The sequence below is a fragment of the Zalophus californianus genome, chromosome 11 (genome assembly GCF_009762305.2).
Source record: "Zalophus californianus isolate mZalCal1 chromosome 11, mZalCal1.pri.v2, whole genome shotgun sequence".
NCBI classification, from domain to species: Eukaryota; Metazoa; Chordata; class Mammalia; order Carnivora; family Otariidae; genus Zalophus; species Zalophus californianus.
This window is the reverse complement of record NC_045605.1, coordinates 24298267-24321444: the sequence shown is the minus strand read 5'-3', so window position 1 is coordinate 24321444 and position 23178 is coordinate 24298267. Positions and strand designations below refer to the sequence as shown.

Sequence of the window (23178 nt, the reverse complement as noted above, 5' to 3'; positions counted from 1 at the left end):
GGGCCAAGTACCAGGTGAAATGCTGGAGTTACAAAGATAAATAAGTCATCGTCCTTACCCTGAATGTAAATGAATAGCTAATGTGTAAGGCAGCAAACACATTGGATTTACGTATAAAGTAATTGAAAATGCGAATTGGGCATGTGAACACAGCTCACAGTGCAGCTGCTGGTGAGAAGAAAAAGTCAGGCAGGGAAGATCCAGATAGGAGATGAAGCTGAATAGGATTGCATTATGGGTGCATTCCAAATGGTGGGAACCACATGAACACCTAACAACACACAGAAAATTTCCATCAAGAGTTTTTACTCAATTAAATCTAGTTTCTGGAGGTCTGGAGGTCTGAGAGTAGCACAAGCATATTAACTTAATTCCACACCCATCCCCCCCCCCCCCCCCGGACAGAGAAAGAGAGAGAGAGAGAGAGTCTAAGAAAGGAAAGGGTTATAAGGCAGCAAGACCATGGGAGGACTCTTGATGAGTGGTCACCAACACATGGCTTTCTTCTGATTTTTAAAATACGAGTTTTCCAAGTATGTGTGGCCTTGGACTGGAGGAGGCATGAGATAGAAACCCAGAACTGGACCAAACATCAGGAGTTTGTGGTCTAAAACTGGTGGGTTAGCTTTGGTCAGGTTACTCGTCCATAGTTACATCTGCTCAAGTTTTAATCAATTAATTAACTCTAAAGACTTGAATATTGTCTCTCTGTTGTGCCAAAGCTCAGCTTCTTATAACTTCTATCAACAAGGCCTAGTTTGATGTTTTTGGAATAAAACACTTCATCTTCTCCATTACAGCCCTTTACATGTTTAAAAATAGCAGGAGAGATCACCATAATAGTGGCTTCACAGATTCTCTCAGCCGGATGGAACCTTAGCTATCTGGTACAATGCAGGGAACTTCTCTACAGCATCCCTGCTGGTTGGCTCTACAGCTCTATTTCAACTTACCCAGTGCTTTTCCAGGCACTCATTTCTTTTTTGAATGGCTCCAAATGTTCAAAAGCTCTCTAAATGTTCAAAAGCACTTCATCATTTTGATCTAAAATATGCTTCCCTTAATGTTTATCTACTGATTCAAGTTCTATGACACTTGTCTATTATGAGGCAATTTCAATTCTAACAATGAAATATTATAACAGACTGCTGCAATGAGACAAGGCAGGATTCATCGGAGCTATCATAAACAAAATCTCTAATCCCTTTCATATGCAAAGCGTTTGACTTTCAAAGCGTTTTCTGTCTCTATTATCTCATTTTATTTTTCAACATCTCAATGAGAAAAGACCTGCTAGGAGCCTAGGCAGCAGTAGGGAGTGGTGCCTCCTTCCATGAATATTATTGCTGTGTTTAGTAACACTGACAAGGATGCGAGAGAAATAATCAAGAAGGAAATGTCTCCGAAGATGCTCAGTGATCTGATGCCATCATCCTTTGGAATTCTGCTTGCTGATATGTGGGAATATCAGCACCTCCCGAGATAATGAAATGTGCCAGGACTATTCCTCACTGTCCTTCTATTTCTCACCAGAATCACAAGTCTCTGTGGTCAATGGAATTCATGATAAAAGCAAAACATCAGAGCCTTCTTCACATCTTCTCTATGGATGGGCTACAGAAAGCTCTCTGGTAAGATGTTGGCTCTTCTGGAGATACCCAAGTTGACAGACTCCAGAAATATACAGAGATAATATTCAGATCTGTACTTAATCTCTTGATCTTTGTCAGTCTTGGGCCAGTTACATGGATAGTTTGGTGAGACCTGAAGGGCAGGGATGGGGGAGGAGGACACCCTTCCTTTCAGGCAATGGGCATGAAAAATACCTTTGTGAACTCAGTGGTATAGAATTGCAGGCAGAAGTTTCAGGAAACCTGACAAATCTTTCTCCCAACTACTGTATCAGACCTCAGGAATTCCTTTAGACTCCAACTCATGGGCAAATTGAGTTCCCCATCCATTTTCATAAGTTACAGTGGAAAAACATTGTCTCTTCCTAGCTTCTCTTTGATGTGGAACACAAAATCCTTACTGGCCCCTTTAAAAGCAAGAGAGATTAACATTTCTGTTCTTGGTCCAAAGAAAATGAATGTGCCTTTTATATTTTCGTATAGTCTGGCTGGAGACTTCAAGAAAGCAAAGACTCACTTGAAGCTCTAGGACTTGATTTTCTACACCAGGGGCATGGAGCTCCAAGGAGCCTGGTGGCAGGAGCACTTGTAGAAGTACCTTTCTGGTCCCTGGGGCTCAAAACAGACCTTACACTTCACAGCAGGAGAGTGGTGCCAAATTTGCCCAAGTGTGGAAGAAGAATCCAGCTACCCTTCTTCTCATGAGCAGATCAAAGGCATCACATTTCATTGTTTCAGGAGAAGAGAAATGGAAAAATAAAAGGAAAGCAAATCAAAGGATGAAGGAAAAGGGGAAATCCCTCTCATATGGAGTAGACATAGTAGGCAAAGTGGAATAGTTAAGAAACTATGCATTATATGATTTATGTACCAGAAGTCCTTCTCTTGGACTTTCTAGAAATTACCTATATAATCTTTTACTTCATAGTTGAGAAAACCGATGCCCAGAGACCTTGCCCCCAAACATAACAGGCAGTTAGTAGAACTAGGAATTGCATCCAGGTCTCGTGATTCTTTCATTACTGGTAAAGTATAAAATGAAGGCTCAGTCCTATGGTAAATTTCTAGACTTTTTAGGAATACATATAAGCATCCCATGAAGCGTTAAAAATGCTGTCTAAGGCAACCATTTAATGGCACTAAAAAGATGTTAAGATTTATAACTAAGGAAAAAATAGGTTAAAATATCATGTGTAATATGACTATTATATTTTATATAAATTAAAAATACTTATCTAGTAGAAAAACTAGAAAAACATTATCCTTATGAACTATTATCATTTGCTACCTCTGAATGGAGAATTATAGATGAATTTAATCTTGTTTTTACTTTTTCATATTTCCCAAATTTTAAACAGTAAACATGTATTACTTTTGGATTAAAAAAGGTAATTATTAGGGCACCCCTAGTGGCTCAGTCAGTTAATTGTCTGACTCTTGATTTTGACTCAGGTCATGATCTCAGTGTCACGGTCTCAGGGTCATGAGATGAGCCTCGCATCAGTCTCCTTGCTCAGTGCAGAGTCTGCTTGAGATTTTCTCTCTTCCTCTGCCTCTGCCCCTCCCCCTGCTCTTTCTCTCTTTCAGAATAAATAAAAAAATAAAATCTTAAAAAAATAGAAAAATAAAAAAGGTAATTATTTGGAAAAAGAGATAGAAGGCAAAATTGTTCTTGGATTCAAGATTAAAGTTCTTGAATTTCAATCTTGGGAAGTGATTTAAGAGGAAGAGCATGATTTCAATATAAATTCTTCACTCCAAGCTTCCTTGAATTTTGGTCATCTTTAGAGCTGACTTCTACAATCTGGACAAGTACTAGCCCTTCTGTACCTCTGACCCATCAGAGGATTTTTTTGCCTTACACTAAGCAAGGAACAATAATATTTGTTTTCACTTTTACTCTTTTGGGGGGGTTTTTGGCCCTCTTTCGATGTATCTATTACCCAAACACCCAAAATTTCTAAAAATCCATGTTCGAAGTGCTTCTCCCTGGGAGCAAGGTCAGCATTGTTGGCTATCCCAGATGTTTTCTGGTTGGTGCAAAGTTTGAGTTCAAGCTTATATGATTTCCTTAGCTGCCCTTTTAAGAAGAAAGAAAGAAAGAAAGGAAGGAAGGAAGGAAGGAAGGAAGAAAGGAAGGGAGGGAGGGAGGGAGGGAGGGAGGAAGGAAGGAAGGAAGGAAGGAAGGAAGGAAGGAAGGAAGGAAGGAAGAAAGAAAGAAAGAAAGAAAGAAAGAAAGAAAGAAAGAAAGAAAGAAAGAAAGAAAGAAAGAAAGAAAGAAAGAAAGAAAGAAATTGGTACTGTAGATAACTGATTTGTATGCAATAAGGGAAGTTAAAAACTGGATTGTATAATCACAGTGTTTCTTTCCATACTCTACACTCAACCAGTCCTGGAGTCCCTTTTCTATACACCTATACACTGTGAAGAGTTTTCTGTGACCAACAGCCATTGATAAGAATGAGTAACGTATTTCAGGTTTTTTTCAGACCTGAAACTCTTGGCAAACAAATGAGGATGGAAACAAAACCCAAAAGTCTAGATTCAGTCCAGCAATCACAAGTCAATTGCTTCTATTTTTCTCATCCTTAAGGAAAAATAAGATGAAGGATGTACTGATGCCACTACTCAAATAGTAAAGGAAAAACACTCCAGATGTCGGCTGAATTACCCAGATAACAGACAAAAAGAAATCTGGTGTGAAGTGGTGACTCATTCTGCCTGTTTACACAGCCTGAATTTTCTGGTTAATTGTCAGTTCTTCACTTCACTTTGTGCTATGTAAAAGATAAATTATTCTCCTGACAGGTTTATTTTTATGTTGATTGGGAAAGAGTTCATGCTGAAACAGTTGTGTTTTCTGGGGACGGAGTTGGGTGCCAGAGTTTGGTAAAGCGTGTGACACCAGCAGGAGCAATGAAAGGAGGATTAAAGATCAAAGAACAAAAGTTAAGAAATTATAGGTAGATTGGAGAGTGTATAACCAACATTCAAATATCCATCCATCCATCCATCCATCCATCCACCCATCCATCCATCCACTCATTCATCCATCCATCAAATATTTATACAGCCTTTACTTTAGGTCTTAGGTATAATGATAAGAGCTACAGGAACAATGGTAAACCAGACTGATAAATTTCTTTCCCACCCCCCACCCATGATTTTACAATAAACAAGGGAGATGGACGTTACACAAGTAATTACAACATCATTTTTCCTACAAAAGAGAAAGTAGTATGCTATTAAAACATGTAATGAGAAGACAATCTAGTGAGAGAGGGGGAGGGGTGATCAGAGAAAGCCTCCTCACAGGGGTAGCATTCAGGTTGAAACCAGGCATATGTGAATGGCTGAGACCTACAGATCACCTTAGTTTGTCTCCCTGGTCCCTGAGTTGAGGAATCATCTCAGCTACGTTGAGTTAGAAAGGGAAGTATCAAGGATAAAGATGTCAACAGCAAACCTGGTAGTTGATTGAAATGGTGTTCCCAAAAGCACAAAAACAGACCAATCTACTTCTAATCATTCATCAGCACCAGGCCAAAATAAGAGAGTGCATTAATAACTGATGAATGTGGCTTTCTATAAATCTCTCAGTGCATTTATGGCTATAGCTGACTGCGGTTAATTGGACTTCTGGTCTTCAGCATGTTTTGAAACAGCAAATCCATGGTGATGTTTTGGTGGTACATTGGATTGCTCTTTCCTCTCCCTGGTTTACTGGGGACTGAGCTATCTACTGAGTCCCCAGGTATCTGATGTGAAAATGGGAGAATAATTCCATCAACAGTTCAATTAATCTGAATTTTGCTCCTATAGTGCTAGTTATCTTAGCTTCAAACATAGACCTATAGACTCACCCAGGATGCTCAATATGCAGCTGACAATAGGTTAACCATTTAGCTTTGAAGAGATGTCACAACTTTATTTATTAGCTTCCTTAACATAAAGATTGATCTCCGTGACTCAGTTTACTTATTTGAAAGGTGATGAGATTGCAGAATCCCTAAAGATTCTTCCCAGCTCACAAGCTCATGGCTGCTAGAATTGTTGTCATGATGGTACTGTTCTGGGAAGCATATCTTGTCTGAGCAGACGCTCCTGATTTGGTCCAGAGGAAGAGCATGGATAGGGAGATGCACAAGGCACAGAGAATGTAGAGTTGGAACAGAGGCAGCCAATCTTGAGCACCTAGAGAAAGCAGAGCTCAGACAGCCTCCCAGCAGCCCAAACAGCCTCCCATGAAGGGGAGGGAGTTTAGGACTACTCTATCCAGTATGAATCAGGAAATATATTAATGGTCTCAGTGTGCCTCCATTGAAAGTGGTTTGCCTTCTAACTGGGGACTAGAAAACCTGCTTGGGAAAATTCAAAAGGACGGCCCTGTTGTCATTTGGGGAGGAGGGCCTGACCCCAAGACTGGGCTCAATCTGTAATCAGTGGACTGTTTCTAAAGGGAAAATTAATGCAAGCAACATTGTTTGGTATGAGCCACCAAGAAGAAGCTGGGGCTGGTCTTCTATAAACCCAGCAGGACCCCCTTTGTCAGCAAGCTTGTCCTAATTGCATTATTGAGTGCTGCATCAGGCTCTCCTGTCCTGAGCAGCAGACCAGCACTCCAGCCACAAGGGAGGAGCAGCTCCCGCATTCTCAGGATTCATGGAGCATGGTGGCCGGGAAATGGAAGCCTGCACTGCCATTGATAACAATGGTTCATATTCATCAAGTGCAAACTTAATGAATTAAATACTTAGCACTCAATGCCTCTTTAATTCTCACAATAATCCCTGAGGTGTATGTATCCTTCATTTTCCATAGGAGGAACTAAAGGTCAGAAAGCTTAAAATGCCCAAGGTAACATAATAAGAAGTGGGGCTGGGATTCAAGATGGGACAGTTTAATCTCAAGTCTACAGCACTGTGCTAGAACACAGTGCTCTACTGTAATCATGATCAGATCAATAAAGTCACACACTTAAAAAGAAAATTTTGCTTTATTTCATAATACAAATGGAGCACAAGTTTGTATGCAAAGCAGAAAACACAAACATATAACAAGAATAAAACAAACATCTCCCATGCCACCAGAAATGACGTAGGTCATTAGTGCTTTCAAATTTCAAACAAATGGTGTCATGCTGTACATACTATATTTTGACCTGTCAGGCCATAACCTGTTAGACTCATAACATTCATATTCATGTGCAATGTGATAGAGGAGTAGGCTTGCTTGCTGAAATGAATGAGGTAGCTCCGCCAAGCAATGAGCAACGTAGAAAGACAACACCAGTAAATGAACTGCAAGTCACAAAACAATGCATATAACATAATCCCTTGAGAAAGGTGTAGGAACAAGTGTGTGTGGGGGCGGGAGGGGGGCTGCATATCAAACCATAAACAATAGTTACCTTTTTGGTGTGAGACCGGTTGGAGGGGGCAGGATGGTGATTTTTAGTTTTTATCCATACTCCTTTGTATTGTTTGAATATACTACAACCCCCTATTAATTTTATAATTAAAAATTGAGATTTAACACTAACCGGGCCGAAGTCGATTGACAGAGAGAAAAAGGAAAGGTATTTCGAGGAACAAGGGGCACAGTGACAAGGGAATGGAAAAAGGAATAGAGTCAAAAAGGAGGTAATTAGAGACGGGTTTCAGTGGGCTATCATATACCCCATCATCATCTGCTCTGCTCTGTTGGAACTTATTGAATTTGTGGAATTCAAAGGATGTTCTGTGAACCCAGGAGAACCAGGATGGAGAAGCATCTTTCACAAACCTGATCTAAGCTACTTTGCAGGGTGTCCATCTGGGGCCCTCTCCCCGGCCCATTTCACATTGGAGAGGGGAGGGAAACAACAAGAAAGCTGGTTTGAGCAGCATGGGGTCCTGGGAGGACTATGCCAAGAACTCTAGCTTCTCCATCGGCCAGCTGGCACAGAGAAGGACCAGCACCTGGGCTCCAGATGTGTGCACACACGTATGTGTGCCACTGTTGATCCATCTGGGGCTCAAGACACAGGCTTGGCTTTTGATCACGGAAAGGAGATAGATTCATTACAAAGTACAGGATAAGAAGTTCCAGAGCTGGAGCGTGAATAGACAAAGGTTCTCTGTTCCTTGTTCTCCTTTCATCTTATCTTCTGGGGCCCCTCTGATATTTGGTGACAACTGAACTTGTAACGGTATCTGGATTTTACCTCCACTCAGTTTTGATAATTTGTTTAGATGCTGTTTTCCTGCATATATGGAGTCTTCTGAAACATCAGAGGTTTTTTTCAGTGAGATGGAAGGAGAAAAGAGGTAGCATTTACAATGCAATAAATGACGATTTTGCTTTGTTTCTCATTAAATTTAATGCCATTGCTGAGTTTAAACTTGTTTTGTGTGCAGACAGAGGTTTAAAATATGGATTGCTGGGGCGCCTGGGTGGCGTAGTTGGTTAAGCATTTGACTCTTGGTTTCGGCTCAGGTCCTGATCTCAGGGTTGCAAGATCGAGCCCCATGTGGAGGCTCTGCGCTCAGTGGGGAGTCTGCTTCTCTCCCTCGTTCTCTCCCTCTCCCTCTGCCCCTCACCACCTGTGGAAGGGTTGAGCACCCTTGCAAGACTAAGATTCTGGGAATTCATCTTCATTTTTTCCTCTTAGGAAATATTAACTTGCAATGTCATTTGTTATGCTGAGAAAAGGAAAAAGATTTCTTCACGTTTAAGAGCAGCAAATTGCTTGGTGGTAATTATTCTAGAAATTCATTCAGGCTCTATTCCAAATGTGCCTAAACTCTATTGAAACTACCATTCTTCAGGCTGGGCTGTGCAGATATTCAGAGAAGCAAACAATTCTTTCAACCTACTCTTTCACATGGGAGCCCAAAGATATATATGTCCTCTAGGTAACTGGGTTTTTAATTTTTTTTCTTGAGCATCTTGAAATATATAGTTATCTTCCCTGAGGTCCTTCTCCATAGAATTTGATATCAAATAGCATGGAAAAGAACAACCAGCTTTGCCTTTTGCAGTTAACTGTTTATACCCGATCATCCAATTTATTTATCTGACAGAGAGAGACACAGCGAGAGAGGGAACACAAGAAGGGGGAGAGGGAGAGGGAGAAGCAGGCTTCCCACAGAGCGGGGACCCAACGTGGGGCTCGATCCCAGGACCCTGGGATCATAACCTGAGCCAAAGGCAGACGCCTAACGACTGAGCCACCCAAGTGCCCCCCGATCATCCAATTATATAGTAGCCTCAACAACCTCATGAAATTGGGCTGGCATATTATCCCCTCTTTGACAGATGACTTGACTGAGGGGCTCTGTTAGGGAAGGGAGGTTCCATGCTGCTACGAGTGCATACCCTCTTCCTTTGGAGGATCATTCTCTTTTGCCCCATACCATCCATGTGGATCAGAAAGCATTCCTTCTGTGGATGGCCTAATTTACCCTGGAGTTCTATGTTTTCTTCATCAGGGTGGTGTATTATTTTTTTTTAACTTTATTATAGGGGCACCTGGGTGGCTCAGTTGGATTAAGCATCTTTCTTAGGCTCAGGTTATGATCTTGGGGTCCTGAGATCTAACCTCGAGTCCAGCTCCCAGCTCATCAGGGAGCCTGCTTCTCCCTCTCTCTCGGCCACTCCCCCGGGCTTATGCTCTCTCACTCTCTCTCTGTCAAGTAATTAAATAAATAAAATCTTTAAAAAATAAACTTTAGTATGATACACATAATATAAAATTTATCACTTAACCATCTCTTGTTTAAAAGGTTTTATTTTTAAGGACTCTCTACACCCAATGTGGGCCTTGAGCTTACAACACCAAGATCAAGAATCACGTGCTCTACCGACTGAGCCAGTGGGCACCCCACCATTTTAACCATCTTAAATGTATATTTCAGTGGCTTTAAGTAATGACCACCCCCATGCATGTCCAGAACTTTTCATCATCCTAAACTGAAACCCTGTCCCCATTAAACACTAACTCCCCATTTCCCACTCCCCTCTGACCCTGCTGACCTCATTCTACTTTCTGTCCCTAAGAATTTTATTATTTTAGGTATCTCATAGAAGTAGAATCATACAATATTTGTCTTTTTGGGTCTGGTTTATTTTGTCTAACATTCTATCCTTAAGGTTTATCCAGGTTCTAGTATGTGTCAGAATCTCATTTTTCTAAAGCTGAATAATATTCCATTGTTCTTATCTACCACATTGTGTTTATACATTCATGTCTTGATGGACATTTGGGTGGTTTCCACATTTTGGCTATTGTCAATAATGCTACCGTGAACCTTGGTGTACAAATAGCTGCTTGAGTCCCTGCTTTCGATTCTTTGGGCTGTATACTTAGAAATGAATTCTGAATCCTATGATGATTCTATGTTTAATTTTAGGAGGAATCACCATACTGTTTTCCATAGTGGGCATACCGGTTTTATGTTCTCACCAGGATTTGTGGAAGTGTTCCAATTTCTCCACATCCTGACGGACACTTGTTCTTTTCTAGTGCTGTTTTTTTTTTTTGTTGTTGTTGTTTGTTTGTTTGTTTGTTCGTTTGTTTTTTGTTTTGGATAAGAGCTGTCCTAATAGGTGTGAAATGGTGTCTCATTGTGATTTTGATTTACATTTCCCTGATGATGAGTGATGTGGACCATCTCTTCATGTGCTTATTGGTCATTTGTATATCTTTGCCCAAATGTCTATTCAAGTCCTTTACCCATTCTGTAATGGGGTTATTTGTTTTGTTTGGAGTTCTTATGTATCCTGAATATTAATTCCTTAGCAGGGATTTGCAAATATGTTTTTTCCATTCTGTGGGTTGCCTTTTCACTTTCTTAATAGTGTCCTTAGAAGCACAAAAGGCTTTAATTTTAGTGAATTCCAACTTACCTATTTTTGTTTTTATTGCCTGGGCTTTTGGTGTCCTATCCAATAAATCGTTGCCAAATCCAATGTCATGAAGTTTCCCCCTATGTTTTCTTTTAAGAATTTTATAGTTTTAGCTCTTATGTTTAGGTCTTTGATCCATTTTGAGTTAATTTTTGTATATGGTGTAAGATAAGGATTCAACTTTATTCATTTATTGTACGTGGATACCGATCTAATGCTGCATTTTAGAAAATACTATTTTAAACAACACTTCCTGCTTTCTTGGGCATTCTCCTGGCAACTTACAACAGTGGTAACTTATTTGGCACCATTCAGATTTCTAGCTTATGCTCTTTCTCACCATGACAGGTAGTGGAAGAGGTTGGAGCTAAGGTCCTAAAGGCTTGCTGTCTGTATGAACCCTTATGTAGACAACGTCCAACTCTGGAACTTCTTAATAATCACACTGTACCCCTTTGGAGGACAAGAATTCAAGTCGTCTCTGCATTTCTTCAAGTCTCTTGCAAACATATTAAATACAATTACAATTAGTTGCAATTGGTTTAATTGACGATGAGCTTTTTAAATAGCATGCATTGCACTGTATTGCAATGGTTGATTTAGGTCTCTCTTTCCACGACAGTGCAAACTTGTTATTTTTCTAGCGTCTAGCACAGTGCTTGGCATAGACATTTATTAAACAAAACTGCACCAATGGCACCATGTCTTCCTTTCTTCGAAGCCATATTAAAGTGCATAGGCAAAAGATGAGCAGTAAAATCCTGTTTCAATTACAGCACCATCTTAACTGCACTGCTAACTTTATATAGTGAAGGATAATGACGACGTTGCTCTGAGTGACGTTTATTAGATTTTCATAGACTTTCCAAGTTAAGCATTTGTGACTTCATTAGAAGGGGAAAGGAGCCAACTATGACAAATCCTAACTCCCATCTATTCCTCAAAAAAAAAAAGCAATCTTTTAGCATAAAAGTCTTAAATTAGGCAGCCAAATAATGACTTTTCAAAAAAAATTCTCTAACAAAATAACCATATTCATAGAAATGATGTTACATGAATGTAACATTGTTTATCGTGGTTCTGAATATGTGAATAAAAGATGCTGTATGTTTTCATCTAAAACAAATGTATGATTTTCACATTGCTCACGTTTTCTCTAAATGGGAAGTATATGAACATTTCTGTCTTTTAATTGCTGTGTCAGAGTCAGGGCCACTGAAACTAATCTATTTTAGACATCACCTAAGGCCAGACTTACATGACTAGGGTATTTTAACTTTATTTTAAAGAATTTCCAAGGCTCTATTTGGTCAGCTCTGTTCCATATAATTATTTTCTTCTCCTTAGGAAATACCGCATTTCACATCAGGTTAACAGAGATAAATAAAAAGCCTGAGCAGGTGACTGGTTGGTAGATATCCTGCTTTCTGACAGCCTTGTGGGACCTGATTCTACATCAGGCTTTGACTCTCCAGACCCCTTGCCTAGGTTAAATAGGACTCCATTGAATCCATGAATATTCACATATTCAGTAGAAAGTAAATCTAATGCATCAACAGAGGATGAGACACGTTATCCCACAGAGCTAGTTCCTTTCGGCTCATCTCCCTCCTCATTACTCTCCATGGCTGAGTTATATTTAATTGAAGGATAATTTGAAGGATAGAAAATAAGGTGTGATTTAGTGTTACTCCAGCCGGTAACAACATTTGCTTTTCCACCTAGACCAAAGAGCCTGTCCTGGTGGCTTGCCTCCACGGTGTCAGGGACTAGGGCGCATGGCCTTTTTTCCCAGCTTTCCCGGTCTTGACCACACCCCCCAATTTAAGGAGGCAGCTCTATTAGAAACATTATGGTCTTTGCATCCTCTATAGCCATCCAGCGGAGCATTCCCGCAGGTAGTTGGAAAGAGACCACAGACACTGAGGGAGGCTCACTCAGGACCTTTTCTTCACCCAGGCTCTCCGGCAAAGTAGTAAGTGAAGTGTGAGTTTCTGCCTAAAACTTTGCTATTTCTCTTTCCCCCCCCTTTTTTTTTTGTGTGTGTGTGTTTCATCCTGGGGGATTAAACAGTAAATTGATGGGGACTTTCAGGATACAGGCGGGTTTTCTCTTTCTCTTTTCACATTTTTCTGTATATTCCATTCAATTACTTAATAACAATTTCAAAAATACTTCTTAACATTCTTAAAATAGTCTGAAATCAAGAGTGTTTCACTCTTTTCCCTGCTTTATAAAAGCAAAATCATACACGTTTTAGAGACTCGCAGATTACTTGTCAGAAACTCTGAATTTTCCTCACATATTGGAGCAGTTCCAAAGAAATAAAGCTGTAGTTAAACATAGAAATTCCTTTTTTTTCCTCTTTCACTCCTAGCAAGGCTATTGCTTTCCTTTTTTTTGCCCAGCCCCTTAATGAATTTTTATAGAGAGGAAATTGCTACAGGTTTGAGTCTTGCAAGCCAAAGTAGCCAATTTTTTTTTTTTTTGTATTTTTTTGGGTGCTTTTCCCTGTTTTGTGACTCCTACTCCTCCAATATTCTACCTGTTTTGGGGGGCTGTAGCTGAGACAGGGAGAGGCTCAAAGTCACGGGGGTATTTCTTCTCTCCCCCGCAGAGCCAGACTTCAGTGGCACTGTAGCTGAACAGCAGGGGGTGTGGACATCCCCCTCCATTCGGTGATTTTTTTTTTCTCCTGTAATGCCACTTTGTGGCTTCTCCGCTGCTTTAACAAGCCCCTGTTATCCCACCTTTTAAAGTAGCATTATACATGGACGAACTGTTCAAAAAATTCTGGGGTATTGAGATCAAGGCATTCACTTGTAGCTTTTCCTTACTACTTTTTGGGTAAGTTTTTTTTAAGCCATTTCCCCCCTTATTTCATACCATTGCTGGGCAACAGAAAAGAGAGATATCTGCTAAACAACAGGAAAAACAGATTCTAAAATGATAACTCTGACAATTCCATTTGATTTGTAAAATGACTGACATTTTGACTCTTCATCGGTTGTGGCTCTGGATTGCGTCGTCTCCTTTTTATCTAAAAAGAAAACCCTTTGTTTCTGCAGGCAGGGGCTATGCGTGGAGGGTTTGCTGGGTGGCCCCTGTTGCTGATGAGATTCTTACTTACCTGTTGTTGCTCCTGAATGGAGGGAAGGGACAGCTAATGAGTTAATGTCTGCAAAGTGCTTTGAAGATGAAAAGCCCTTTTCATGTGTTCAGTATTGTAGTTATTAATATTAATATTTGAAGAAGCATGCTGCTTCTAATTGTAAATCAACAACTTCCATCCTTGCCAACTCAGTAGTGAAAAAACAAACATTCAAAAGCAGCCTCACAGCCTCTTCCGTCCTGGTTCCGCTGCTGAGGAGGAGGGAGGCAGAGAGTCTGATTACAGAAGGGCACCTTTGCTTCCAGGCTCCTTAAACCGATGTGCTAGTGGGTAGAGGGGCCACGAGGTCCAAGAGTAGATCCTGGAAGAAGGTAGGTTAAAGGTGTCATCCTTCAACACCTGGTAATCTGTGGCCCTGGAGCGCTGGTTGAGAGCATGGACCTGGGCCAATTGCCTGCCTCAGATTACAATGACGTTCAAAGGCGAGTGGGGTCAGAACTGGAACCAGCCGCTGGATTTGGCATCGAGAAAGTGGATGTGCATTTGGGTCCCATTAGAGACTGGCTTAGTAACTGAGAACAGGTATTTAACCTGACTGTTCCTAAAATGTGAACGATGATTTGCGCCCCACCTATTCCATAAAGATGAGTAAACAGCATAAAGAATAAAAGTGCCAATCCTGTTGAGGGACGGTCTGAAGTAATATTGTAACAAATTGGTTGTGTGGGGGCAGATCCCTTGGGGAGGGTGAGGCAGAAGACAGACACATGGTGGGGAAACAAATGATTAGCCCTGACATTCTTCTCTTTGATTACACCCAGAGCCTCAGTGTACCACTGAATTTCTCATCGATAATTCCCATTCTGCCGTACCTCCTGATTTTATTCATTGATGAACAGATCTGTTTTCCACAGAAACTCTCCTTTTCTACTTACCCATTGAAAATTCCCATTTCTGCATCAAGCAGCAGAAGGAAGGGTTACATCTCAGAAGCTGGGACACCCTCCACACTCCCAGCTTTCTTTCTTTCTATATGGAAATTAAAAAGTATTTAGTATTTGAGCAAACTAAATGTGGTAGGCAGCAATTTAGTGGCATGGGAGGCAAAATTTGTGAGTATTCAATCCTGGGGAAACTCAGATATGAAAACAACTCATTTTATGTCTCTTCATCTCCTTTGTCCCTGCTCTACTGAAAATGTAGCTTTAGGGAACTCCACCTTTTAATCTTGGTGATTCTCCGGGTATCACACCTAGTTTCCTCCACTTTACCTCTGGAGGATAATAATTCCTAATATTTATCGAGCACTTAGCATGCTCCGGGGCCCTTGCTGAGTGCTTTGCACAGACCACTTCATTTAACCCACATCGAAGTCTTTGAGGTGGGCACTCTTGTTACTCCCATTTAACAGATGAAGACATGGAGGCTTGGTAATATGACCAGTTTAGAGGTGGGACCTGATTAGAACCCAGGGGCTGTGAGTCCATGCCTTGGGGCTGGCATTGGATCTCAAAGGAACCTTTGTAGCTTTCAGATACTTACACGAGTTTAGTCTGGATTCTTCTGCTTTGACTCATGATTTACTCTTATTTGGGAGGGTACTGTGGAATAGTCCTCTTTTCCAAAGGGGGATCTGTGAATCAACCATCGTCAGAGAGATACTCACTGTGTAGAAAAGTTACAAGATCCGGTTGACTAGATCAGCATAGCTCTCCTCCAGTGTCTCTTGTGACCAATATTAACTGAATTTCTGAGCTGTCTCCAGCCTTGTGTTGGGTGATGTGACAGATACAGAAAGAATAATAATGGGAGTTCCATTTTAAAATCAACATAATTTTATTTTAGAACACAAGATCTTACCTGAAAAGAGGTTGAAAATAAAAGACCATGTAAGTGCTAAGCTATGTGACACAATCTATGAGTGTTTTGGGACTTCAGATAGCAAGAAATCGTGTCTAGAGCAGGGAGTGAAATCTATTTCTGATCAATTTCGTTTCTCATAGAAGAGGATAGATTTGATATTCCAGTTGACCAAGGGCTGCCGCTGTCTCAAGACCTTAGAGGAGAAGCCTGGGAGAGTACTTACTAGAAGGAGAGTCAAGAAGCAACCTCTTAGTGAAGATGTCAAGAAAATACTCTCAATGGGGGAAATAAAATCTAGAAATTTTCAAGCGATGTGGAAAAGTAGAACCCCCCAGAATTTTAGCCTTTTTTTTTTTTGCATTTACATTTTTTGAACTTTTCATTTTGAAATCATCTCCAATGCATCGGAAGTTGCAAAACACAAATCAGAGAGTTTCCAAGTTTTAGGTCATTTAAAATTGTGAAAAATATAATGAAAATTATTTTCCTTGATCATCTTTTGGTGCTCCCAGTGAGCTTTTTAATCCACAAGGGTTCCAGTCAATGGGGAGAAACAGCAATGCCAGTTTCTTGACATTAGAGGCTAAGACCACAAGTTCCTAGGAAAGGCAAGAAGCCTTGTCAAATGCGGCCATCCTCAGGCACGTGGCTTGAGAGGCACGGGCAGGTCCTGAGCTGCAGGTTCCCCTGGTCAGGCTTGGATTGTAGCTAAGATAAAAAATCAAACTTCTGCTCAGCCTGTGCCACAGATGTCTTCTTGCCTGGTCCTCAGTGGGCTTTGCCTCCTGAACACCTGCCTTGTAATCACTCATGAATTTAACCAAGTTTGTCCAGACGCTTCTTTGTTCCTCAAAGTGAGGTCCTCTGAGTCGCAGCATCAGCATCATGTGGGATCTTGCTGGAAATGCAGATCGTCCTCTGGCTGTACCTCAGACTGCTGACTCAGGCTTTGCATTGTAACACCATTCCCAGGTGATTCCTATGCAAATCAGTTGGGGAAGTGTGGCTCTAAAGAAAAAAAAGCCAAAACACACAAAAAATGAAAAACGCGAACAAGCAAAAACTCTTGCAGTATTTTCCGTAGCAGCTTACTACTTCCTTATGTTTGTATCTAGTTGCTGAAGTGTTATTCCACAAAAGATAGACATTTATATCAAAAAGATGTTGGTTTAACTCGAGAAAGGCTACAATATTTCCCTCTATGTGCCATGCAATCTTTCAATGGGTTTGCTCCTCACTGTAAGAAAAATGCTTACTTCTTGGTTTTATGCATAACAATGGTACAAATAGACTACCATTCAACAGAAATTGTGGTTCTTTTCTCCAGTGAAATTCTTGACTAATGCCTACTCAACCCCTGCTTACGGAAGAGAATCCTTTTCTGATTATTTAAATGCAAGTCCTTTAGAAAAAGAGACAAGGGATTTAGGCCATCTGGGTTCTAGCTCTAATACCTGAATGAATAGCTTCTGCTGTTTTGGGCACTGAAAATAATAATTAATAAAACCCACTATGACTATGAATGCATGAATGCTTACTAATGCCAAGCTCTGTGACAAAATAGCAATAAATAATGACCACTATTTGTTGACCATTTTATCATGTGTAAAGCACTCTGCTAAGCACATTTATTTTATCCAGCCTTTCTCAGTGATCCTGAAAGGATGGGTGTTATTACCTCCAATTTATTGTTGAGGACACTAAGACTTTGTGAGGTTAAGAAACTTGCCCGTGGCCATATGCTCAGTAAGGAGCTGCAGGTTAACCCACAGTCTGTAACTCCAGAGCTCTTTATTGCTGGTTAACACTTAACCTCTCTGAGCCCAGTGTATTCCAAGAAAAAAAAATGGCAGGCTTGATGGCTCTTTTCCAACTCCAAAATTGACTGACTTTGCAAAATCCCTCTTTCTATAAGAGGGGCAGCAAGCTGTTTAACATTATATCCAGAAATCTGAACCTTACAATTTGGGCAGTAAAACAAATGAAACAACACCATGAAAATCATAATCGGACATAGTCCAAGAAGTTGCTTGCCGGATTTGAGAGATCTAAGGCAGCTGGTGTCCTTTGGTTCAGTTTGAAAAGGGCATTATTCAAATCTATCCTGTTCCCCTTTCATGTTCTCTTAGTATCTACCTCTGTTCATGATGTCTTTCGGTTTTGTTGAGAGCTTCTTAGGATCCCGAACCATATCTAAATTCTAGATTATATCCAACGTGCTCCACACGCTGTGAGTTGAAAAGTAATTATTTAAAATTCTAGGCTCTTTTGGGATTTCTTGGGCAGCATCCATCGGGTTAGAGGTGACATTTTTAGTCTTGCAGACCTTCTTTGGATTCAACTTGGCCAAGAATCTCATATACCATGACCTCTGCCATATCCGTCATTGTGAAGCAGAGTACTTAATGTCATTTCTCTAGCTTACATTTTTTTTTGTTTCTAGTTTCTTAGTAAAAAACAATTTTAATTTATCTGTTCAGTTCTTCATAGTAACCACAATGTGCATGGTGGCCAACTGTGATCATTTGCTGAATTTCATGGTTAAATATAGGATTTGAGGAATGACATTTGGAGACGAGGCTGTGGGCACTTTTACTGTAAAACAGTGTACTGAATGTTACCTTCAGTCTTCCAGAGGATGCTCCCACATGAAGCCTGATTGACTAGAAAAAGTAGAGTGCTAGTTTCTGCTAAGTTTCAGAGATTAGGATTGACATCGTGGTCATAAAATTCCTCTCATTTAAGAACAGGCAGGTTTTAACGTATTCCCTTGATGTTTATGAGAAGCAACTCCATTCTGCCCACTGTTCACAATGCCATTCCAACAGTGTGACTGGGAAGGATTTGTTTCCATGATGAGGAAACATAAAATAGTCTACGAGGTACTCCTAATTTCCTAATTGCTATGGTACAGCAGACTAAAACCATCTTATATTCTCTCTCTTTTTCAGGACATATTAACGAGTTACTCCTTGAGGAAGGGCAAAGCAATATACTCTTGTAATAGTATAACATAAGTGTATTTTTAGTCTTCCAAGAAAGATTGGTTGAGCTATGTCAATTTGTACAGAACTTGAAAGTGTTATGCTTTAGTTAGGAGATGGGGGTGGTTTAGAGAAATAGGAGATGGCTATGAGTCATGTTCATGCCTCTATTCAAGTAAGGCTTGGAGCACTAATTATCAGTGAAGCAGGGGAGAAGTAAGACTGTGATGTTAGCTGTACCCTAAGTGGCTGCTTTGTGAATTTAGTGAAGGTGCCGCGTTTAGTTTAAGACACAGAAGGCAATAGCACATAAATCAGAACACTGCCTTTATGGGTCAGGGTTGGCTACTTAAAATAAGAAGGAATGTTTACTACTGTAATGTTGAAATACCCAGTCAAGAAAACAAAGTTCTTAAAGATTTAGGAGTGAGGAAGAGAAGCTATCTCCAATTCTTCGAACTATTTCTCTTTTCTCTTTATTGCAACCACAAAGTTTCCTTGGGAAACTGTCTAAATATGCTTAAATTTGAGTTCTTGGGGGAATTGAACTTGGTAGCTTTTGTTACACTGCAGATCAAAGGAGAGATCTACTCAAATGACTGGAAAATTACCAATGAACTACTCATGAGAGTTAAGAGAATGATATAATAGATAAACTTGTCAATCTGACGCATTCATTAGTTTAAAGAAAAATATGATTCTGGGGCATCTGGGTGGCTCAGTTGGTTAAGTGTCTGCCTTACCGCTCAGATCATGATCCTGGAGTCCCTGAACGGAGCCCCGTGTCAGGCTCCCTGCTCAGTGGGGAGTCTGCTTCTGCCTCCCATCCTCACCTCTCACTCCTGCTCTCTCGCTTGCTCTCTCTCAAATAAATAAATAAAATCTTTTTTAAAAAAAGAAAAATACGATTCTGCTTGTAGTTAACATTAAAGAAGTCTAATCTTAGTGTTGCCTATGGACGGACATCATCACAGGTGATGGATCATTTTTTTGTTCTAGAGATATCTTCACTCTCCTGGATATACTCAGACCATGAGACATACTGTTGCACAATCTAACTCTATTTCATGGACAGGTTCTCTCATTCAGTCAACAAACCTGTTGCATGTCTACTATGTAGGGTATAAAAAGGCAGTCCCTACTCTCAAGCAACTCAGGATTCGGGAGCAGAAACAGACATCTATACAGGAAGTACTCTGAACCAAATACCAAATACCAAAGTAGGCATATTGTTACAGTGAGTCCCATGGAGGAGGGTTGAGGGTGCCCATCTAACTGCCTAGGAGGTTCAGGAAAAACTTCCCAAAGAGGTAGTGCTCACTCTGAGTCTTTAAGAACAGATTTTCATGGCATTCATAAAGAAGAAATTCAAACTATTCATTGGAGATTCAAGGTGTTGCCTTGAGGACATGGATGGCAATGTCTTTAGTTTGGCAAAGGTTCTGTCACTTTTCTTTGAATGGATAGTCCTTTTGGAAGTCAAATTCTTTTTCTCCTGCATTCTAGGCCAAAACGGTGTCTTTTTAATACAAATTAATGGGAATCCTAAATTCTTGATATTAGGAGAAGTCCTAGTTGCAAATCTATTTAATTTTTGCATAGCAAATTATCTACATTACCTATGTATCATAGCTTTACTCCAATTTTGAATCCTCCACGTGCCATCTTTATATCTAGCATAGATTGTAGCCATGATTCCTGACCTATGAAGTTAATGGGAAGACTGGAGTGTAAGGTCAAAGTTAGAACACAATGCCGTTGTTGGTGGCTGTATAATTTTCGCTTCTCTATTATGGAAGGCAGTTGGTACACATTCCTTGTTCCAACAATACCACTTGTAGGTAGTTAATGACAAGAGAAAATATTTTAAGAACTTTTATCATGACAAGGAATTGGGGACAATTTAATTTACGGTAATAAGAGGCTCATTAAGAAAAGAATATGCATACATAAAATACAATGCTCAACAGCCATAACTTTGGTATGTAGAGCTATATTTCTTGACATAGAAAAATGTTCGTAGCATATGTCAAATGTCAATGAAAAAAGCAGATAACAAAATAGCATGCAGAGAATTATATCACGAAGATAAAATTATGATCCTATGTATATGTTATATCTACATTCGAAAAGACACTAAAAAGGACCCAGAGGAATGTTGAACAGCGTATTAGGACAATTACCTCTAGATGGTGGGATTTTGGGTGATTCTGGCATTCCTTTTAGACATTTCTGTGTTTTTATTGTAATTTCTTCCATAAATGTATGTTATTTTGCCAAAAACAATCATTTTCGAAAGAAAAAAAAAGCATTTAAGTGTAGTTTGCTATTTCCCTAAAGGCATAGTGTTTCCTTGACGAGCCCAGAACCCAAAATGAAAAACAGTGATGTCACAGTGCTCATGCAGAAATGCAGCCAAGCAGGGGCAGGGTTGATGTGAACTGGATTCAGCCTTCATGAAGGCCTCGTCTCTTTGGGATTTCCTGCTGCCTTGGCCTGACATACCCCTGCTCCTCCCCAGCCTCCTTGCACCCTGGGCATCCCTCACCCTGCCCTGGAGGGATCTGGGTGAAAGGCAGCATCAACCTGCAGGTCAGGCCCTGTCACTAGGCTTGCAGAGGGTGGAAGGTCCAGAAACAGTCCGTGGGTAGCATGCTTTACGAAGGCTAGAGCTCTCCCCAGAGTCCCACAGAAAACTATTCGAAGTCCATTACTGGACTGATACACCCACATAAACCAAATTGTTATCTTTTTTTGTCCTCTGCACGGATTGAGCATTTTTATCTGGAAAATTGAGGAGAATGAGGAGAGAGAAGCCCAGGAGAAGGTGGCTGAAGTCCTAGAGTCAGATCTCAGCCTGGCCCGTTTACAGCATTGCCTGTGTCTTTCTCCTCATCTGTAAAAAAAAAGGGGGGGGGACTTAGACGAGTTAAAGGGCATGTACACGTTTTCTAACTTAACTCCTCGAGTCACCAAGTATCTGTGTGCCTGTCTCCTACCAGCACTGGTGTAAGGCACGGGGTACGGAGTGAAGACGGGGACCAAATCCTTAAGTTCTAATGGGCTGTTTGTTGGTGAGACAATCAACAAGCAGCTAAGTGTCATATGGGGTGCTGGAAAACACTTCTGTTATAAGGTGACATTAATAGTGAACACTTAGAAATGGATCATGCAACAAACCTTTCTTTTTTTTTTTAAAGATTTATTTATTTGAGAGAGAGAGAGAGAGAGTGTGCATGCAAGAGAGAGGGGAGGGCCAGAGGGAGAGGGGAAGTGGATTCCCTGCTGAGTGGTGACTCATGGGACTCGATCTCAGGACCCAGAGATCACGAGCACCTGAGCTGAAACCATGAGTCGGACCCTCAACTGATTGAGCCACCCACCCAGGAGCTCCCACACCTATTATTTCAAGTGGATCTTTATTCAGCTCTGCAATCTATTCAGATTCTCTAATTTGAGAATCAAATGAACATCTGATCCACTTTACATTTTTGGTCTTGTGAGACCAAGTCATTCTACTATTCACTAAAAAAAAAAAAAGAATTCTCTTATGCTGCCTAGTCCGTCTTAAAGTCTGGAGATACAAAGATGAAAAAGGCCTAGTGCCTGCCTTCAAATAGCTCCGGGTTTAGTGGGAGAGGCAAATAGAAACAGATGTTTATAAACCAGTGCGTTAGGCACCGTGATAGAAACACACGCGGGGAACACAGCGCAAGGGCAGCTAGCCCTGGTTGGGGTGAAGGGGAGGGCCTCAGGGGTTCCCGGCAGCGAGAACTTCTGAGAGGAGCCTCAAAGCTGGAGGAGAAGCGGGTAGATGGCTAAGGAGCAGGAGTACAGGAGGGCATTTCTATCAGAGGGGGTCACATGAGAAGGGCAGGGAAGCGAGGACTGGCCTGGGGAGCTTAGGGGAACAGAAGTTCTACGTTTCAGGAGCAGAGGTGCAGTGGGGCGTGGGGACTCATGAGGCCTGAGAGGTAGGAGCACTGCCCCCGGAGGCCGGGGCAGGATCCCGAGGATCAAGTCACTTCAGACACATTTATCTGCTACTCGGCCATTGTTGGTCCCATTCAGGAAAAATGAGCTCTGCTTTTCACAACACTTTCTACATTCTGACAGGCCTATGGATGCTTCTAGGCTAGGGAGTAAATCTTAAATCACACAGTTGTTTTGTACTTAGGTAATAAACATTTATAATGCCAAGACACACAAAAAAAAAGTTGGTCCAGCTGATGTTTCATGTTATGTGGGAGGGAATTCTCTTTGGCCAACAAGTCAAAAAAAAGTATCACCCAGACACTCCTTTTGCTTTTCCTGAAAGGGTTTATGTCCCAAGCAGCTGTTCTGTGTCACAATCTACAAGTGGAAAAAGGGTGAGTTCTTTTTTTCTTTCTCCAAAAAATAATACAGCAGTAATCCATTTCTGTCCCAGAGTTATTTCCTGAGATGAGAGCCCTTGAGTGCCCTGGCAACTCCCTCTTTTCAGCTTCCTCCCTGGGCGAAGGGCTTTTCCCCAAGGGAAGTGTCATTCATCTAACGAAGCCGCAGGAACATAGCCCCGCACTGAATCCACCATATGTGGGGCCCTAGGTTTCCTCCCTCACTCTGTCAGCTGGAAAGAGAAAACATATTTCCACTGAAACTTTCCCCAATCCACGTTGCTCTGAGGGGTGTTGTCTGGCTGGCTGATTGAAACTCTTGA

General features: G+C 40.9%; 1 protein-coding gene across 1 annotated transcript in view; it reads left to right on the top strand.

Annotated features, from left to right (window-relative positions):
- Positions 1-12448: 12448 nt before the first annotated feature.
- The window catches only part of ETS1 (ETS proto-oncogene 1, transcription factor), a 128040-nt gene continuing 117310 nt past the window's right edge, over positions 12449-23178 (top strand). The window contains exon 1 of the mRNA XM_027579154.1: positions 12449-12495. The gene's annotated coding sequence lies outside the window, so the exon portion shown is untranslated. The remainder of the gene's footprint in view (positions 12496-23178) is intronic.